Raw genomic sequence first — 6,009 nt, forward strand, 5'->3', positions numbered from 1 at the left:
GCGCCTGGGTGGCTCCGTGGGTTAAAGCTTCTGCCTTTGGCTCAGGTCATGATCCCAGGGTCCTGGGATCGAGCCCCGCATCACGCTCCTTGCTCAACGGAGAGCTTGCTTCCCTTCCTCTCTCTCTGCCGGCTTTTCTGCCTACTTGTGATCTTTCTCTCTATCAAATAAATAAATAAAATCTTAAAAAAGAAAGAAAGAAAGAAAGGTCATGTCGCTGTAATATTTATATGGCCAAAAAATGATTATATACTTAGTTGTTCTAAAAACTAGTCACCACAGACTTCATCTAAAGACCCCATTGCCTCTCATCCACTGCTTTGTTCAATAAACCAAGCCACACAGGAGCTCCAAACTCGTGAAATCATTTGTTTTCTTTCTATTCATCTTTTGCCCGTGTTGTAATGTTCTCTGATGTGTTTAGGTTTTGAAACTTGATGAGAGTGAATGGAAATTCGTTCAAGTCTGGCTTTGTTAAGTGTTCACTTTGTAAATGATTCTTGGTTTTCTTTGTTTCTCTTTTTAACCTGAGAAAAACTTTCCCCTCCCTACCCAAGAATGTGCCCCCCTCCACTGTGGTCAAGATCCAAGGCAAAAAATAATCTTGCTGAAACAGTCAAAACTACGCTAGCCGAGGAAAGAATTCTCCAGAATTTCACTGCATGTAGCATGTATCAAACCAGATGTTTACCTGTTCACTCTGAGAAAAGCTGGAACTACATCAAAAACCAGTAATAGGAACAGCTTTGAACCTCATGCAGAGGGAGGAGTTCAGGAAAATTTGGGGTTCCCCTAGAGACCCGACCTCCTCCTAAGCTATATTTAAACTTAGGAAATGTTTTTTCTTGGCTGAGTCAGTACCCTGAACCAGCTTCTATCAGGCCGCAGAAGGGTCTGTCTGGGCTACACTGGGAATTTCTATCACCTGTTTCTTTTGTCTCTCCTGGTAAAGAAATGAGGCCTGTGTAGTTTCGGTGAGTCACCTGCCATCTCTGGGCCTCAGTTTCCCCATTTGAAATTACTTCTAATGCTGACTTGCTGTGATTCCTACTCAGTCTCTTGCAAAGAGACTCATAGGGTGTTGTGTCCCTTGGCATATGGCAGGAAGTTTTCAACCTCCCAAGAACCATATGCCCATCAGCTCTTGAGACTTCAGGTCTCAAACTGTTGTTGTCTTTGTTTTATACAAGATGGTGGCTTCTGATGACATTTTGGGGAAGAACCTGGTCAAATCAGATATAATCGAAAGCACCTTGACAGGCCTGGAGTTCCCTTAGGGAATACGTTCCATCCTTCCAAGGGATTTGTAAATTAAAGTTAGCTCTCAGATGAAGAAGAAAGAAGCATCTTCTCTCCCCGGACAGTTCCAGCCACGTCTAGGCAGCTACAAAACTGGCTTGGCTTCTCAGAAACCCATGGGGACAGACAGAAAGGGGGAATAAAATTCCAGGCTATCTTTAAGCTATATGAGTCCTCTGGAACCTTTCAAGGCCTGGCAAGGCCCTTGGGTCACGACATAGTATGAGATCTGCTGAAGCAACATTAAGTCTAAGGAGAGAATTCAGGAATGTCCATTTTGGTGTCCTCTTTAAAGAGGGCTCTCTGCCATCTCTGATGGCAGGTCATGGCTGTTAATACTATAGAACAAGATGGTGGAACTCTAGTCAGGAGGCCCATGCTGCCTTCCAACCACCACTGCTGCCACCTCCTCCGGTTTATATTCCAGAAAGTTCTTTTGTTCTCACTGTTTAACAAAAAAGAACGACATAAAGGTCCCCTGCATGCCTTGTTCAATTGGAGAATTTTAACACTTTCCATGTACCATTGTAAAACCAAGGACAATTTTATAACTTTTTGTATATAGTTGTTACCTGTAGGGCAATCTCTGTAAGCAGGGACAAATGACTCTAAAGGAAATGAATCCTAGTCGGTTTTCCCCTTAAGTCAAGAGTCTTGTCGTTTAAATAAACTTCTTGTTATAGGAAAAAGGGAAAAACAGAAAGCCAACGCTAAGGAGAAAGGACTTTAACCTTTGTGTGTTTTATTCTCTTTCAGGACAAGGGAAGGCCAAGTCATCCCAGACGGCACACTGGGCATCTGCTTCTGTTGGAGACAAGCCCAGCCGGATTTTTCTCTGCCCAGCAAGAGGGCAGCCCCAAATGCCAGCAGGCCCCATCCTCCTCAGCCCCACGTCCATTTCTGGACAAGGGTGGGACTGGCTGTGGGGTGAGGGGGGATTGAAGAACAACTGAGGACATGAGGCCCTCGCTGTTATCAGTGGGAATTTTGAGCAAATGGGGCAGACATGTGTCAGCAATTGGGTGCACTGAGAGACACAGCCCTTCTTATTTGAACCCTTATAGCCACTCCGCAAGACAAAGTACACCCTCAATTAATAACTAAGGAAACATAAATTCAGAGAGATGAAGTGCCCGGCCCAAGATCACACGCTAATGAGTGCCAGGAGTGGAGTTGACAACCCCTTTTGGCTCGACATTATCCTTGTCCCTATGCCTCATGATCACAATTTCTAAAAGACCTTTTCCTGCAGTCTAGGTCAATCACATATTCCCACAGTCCAGGAAGGATGTTTCAGTGCAAAGTTATTTGAACGAGTCCTCCTTGCCATGATGTATTACCATAACATGAAATTGTTCAAAAAATATTTCTTGGTCATCTGTACTAGGTGCTAGGAAAAAAATCAAGCAAGCAACAGATAAAAATCTCTGCTTACTATCTAATGGGAGAAGACACATAACACATGAAAAAAGAAAGCATGGCATATGCTAGGTGGTGGTACGTGCAACAGAGAAAAATAAAGCAGGAGAAGGAAAGTATTTGTTGGGGGAAATGGCTTATGTGGTTATCTTCAGAAAGAACATTCCAGGCAGAGAAAAAGAGTAGGTGCCAAGACCCAGGGGTGGAAGCATGTCTGAAGATGAAGAAATCCGAGGAGGCTAGAGTGGCTGCCAGAACATGACCGAGAGAAAAGGGAGCAGCTGATTTCAGAGAGGGAGCAAGGAGCCCAACCGTGGGGAGCCTTATAGCCCACGTAAAGACTTCAGCTTCTACTCTAAATGAAACGGGAGGGGCGCATCAAAAGAAATGAAATCTTGCCATTTGCAACGACGTGGATGGAACTAGAGGGTATCATGCTTAGCGAAAGAAGTCAAGCGAAGAAAGACAACTGTCATATGATCTCCCTGATATGAGGAAGTGGTGATGCAACATTGTGGGTTAAGGGGGTAGGAGAAGAATCAATGAAACAAGATGGGATCAGGAGGGAGACAAACCATAAGTGACTCGTAATCTCACAGAATAAACTGACGGTTGCTGGGGGGTGGGGGGGTTGGGAAAAGAGGGGTGGGATTATGGACATTGGGGAGGGTATGTGCTTTGGTGAGTGTTGTGAAGTGTGTAAACCTGGTGATTCACAGACCTGTACTCCTGGGGATAAAAATATATGTTTATAAAAAATAAAAATAAATAAATAAATTTAAATTTTTTAAAAAAATGGGAGGGGCGCCTGGGTGGCTCAGTTGGTTAAAGCCTCTGTTCGGCTCTGGTCATGATCTCAGGGTCCTGGGACCGAGCCCCATATCTGGCTCTCTGCTCAGCCAGGAGCCTGCTTCCCCCTCTCTCTCTTTGCCTGCCTCTCTGCCTACTGTGATCTCTATCTGTCAAATAAATAAATAAAATCTTTTTAAAAATAAACAAACAAATAAATAAATAATATAGGAAACATTGCGACATTTTGTGTAGAATGACATGACTTGTATTGCCTCACATTTTAAAACAGTTACGAGAATAGACTGAGCAGGGGGGAAAAAAGCAGGGAGACGAAAAAGAAAGCTATGACAACGGTCTCAGAAAAAGACAGGGATTGTTTGGGCCAGAGAGTAGGATTGAGGGGAGGAGCTGGATTCTGAAAGCGCAGACAAAACAGGGTGGGCTGAATCACGAGATGAGTGCAGAGGTCAGAGGTCTGAGAGCGCCCTGGGTAGGAAGCCTGGGGTTCTTAGCTGGAGTTTTAGCCCCTCTCAGGTTTACAGTGTTACCTGAGGAAAGTCACTTAAGGGCTTAGGACCTCATTTTTCACACAGAAAAATGGGCCTTGACACGTTCCTGATTGCACGACGCTTAAATGAATGGGATGCCTGTGCAGAAGTTCGCTTGCTTAGGAATGAATCGCAGCTCTGGGTGACCTTGTACGCTTGTCAGTCTGAGCAACTGTGGCAGGGGGACTGACGACGAATCTGGAATACCTTGGGAGCAAATATAAAACCCCCAAACCAGAAAACATTATCATTGTGAGAAATTCATTTAGGGAGTTTGTCTATTTATTTATTTATTTATTTGATTTTTTTTTTTTTAAATTAACATATACTGTATTATTTGTTTCAGGGGTACAGGTCTGTGATTCATCAGTCTTACACAATTCACAGTACTCACCATAGCACCTACCCCGTTTATTTAAAAAACTCAGCAATGGTTTCTTTTTGTGAGTGTGTTGTTTTTTTCTTTTTAATTTTATTTATTTATTTTTAGAGGGAGCACCGCTCATGAATGGTTGGGGGGGTGCAGAGGGAGCGGGAGAGAAGCAGATTCCCCACAGAGCATGGAGCCTCCCCACCGAGATCTCAACCTGCACCTAAATTAGGAGTCCCACGTTTAACCCATTGAGCCACCCAGGTCATCCCTAGGGAGCTTTATTTTTAAAGTTAAATCTCTTTCTTAGAAGGCTAAGAATAGCCATAGAAGAAAGTTTGTTTGTATAAAAAGAAAACTGTTTTAACCAAAGCTTTATGATCTCTAGTTACAATATGGATTTTGTACTCTTAAACTTATATTTATAAAATGTTGCCTGGTGGGTGATTAATAAATTTTTACACACTCCCCCAAATTCTCATCTTCAGTTTTAGTTCTATTTAAGCACAAAGGCTTCCTTTGATTTCTCCTGTCTCTGAGGCTGGTTTATCACCACCTTGGAATTTTTCTAAATTTTTACCAGCAACAGAAATATGTGATTGAATTATTCTAAGTGACTCGAATGTTTACAACTTTCCCAGTCCTATATAAACATGCAAAGCCCAAACTGCCTCTTTCCAATTCACAAATTTAGAACAAGCACCCTTCGCTGGAACATTCAGAATAAGCATGGAGGAGTTGATGAGCTCCTCCCAGGGGTGAGGGGGCAGGAGTCACGGAACAAGAAATGTGTTTCCCATGCATCCGCTTTCTTGGACAGAGTTCGGGTCACTCCTTCCTCCTTCTGCCTTCACTGGCTATGACCCTCCCAGGTCTTGTCCATCACAACCTATTACTCTAAGTCCAACTCTCTCAATATCCTCCAAGGTAACTGATAAGCCATTTCATAAGCCAATTTAATTGAATTACAAGTGTACCTTGTTTTATCACACCTCACAGACACCGTGTTTTACACATTGCAGGTTTGTGGCAACCCTGCCTCAAGCAAGTCTATTGGTGACATTTTTCCAAAAGCATTTGCTCAGTGTACGTCTCTGTGTCACATGTTGGTAATTCTTGCAACTTTCCAAACTTTTTCATTACTATTCTATTTTTTAGGTGGTCTGTGATCAGTGGCTTTGATTTGCTGAAAGTTCAGATGATGGTTAGCATTTTTAGCAATAAAGTATTTTTTTAAAGATTTTATTTTTATTTATTTGACAGATAGGGGTCACAGGTAGGCAGAGAGGCAGGCAGAGAGAGAGGGGAAAGCAGGCTCCCTACTGAGCAGAGAGCTCAATGCGGGGCTCAATCCCAGGACTCTGAGATCATGACCTGAGCCGAAGGCAGAGGCTTAACCCGCTGAGTCACCCAGGTGCCCAGGCAATAAAGTATTTTTAAAGTAAGGTGTGCACATAGTTTCTTTTAGACATAACATTAATGTAACCTTAACAGACTGCAATATACTGTCAACATTAACTTTTATATGCACTGGTAAACCAAGAAATGCATCCAACTCGTTTTATTTGCTTTTTTGCAGAG

Source organism: Mustela lutreola, chromosome 2, assembly GCF_030435805.1.
Source record: "Mustela lutreola isolate mMusLut2 chromosome 2, mMusLut2.pri, whole genome shotgun sequence".
NCBI classification, from domain to species: Eukaryota; Metazoa; Chordata; class Mammalia; order Carnivora; family Mustelidae; genus Mustela; species Mustela lutreola.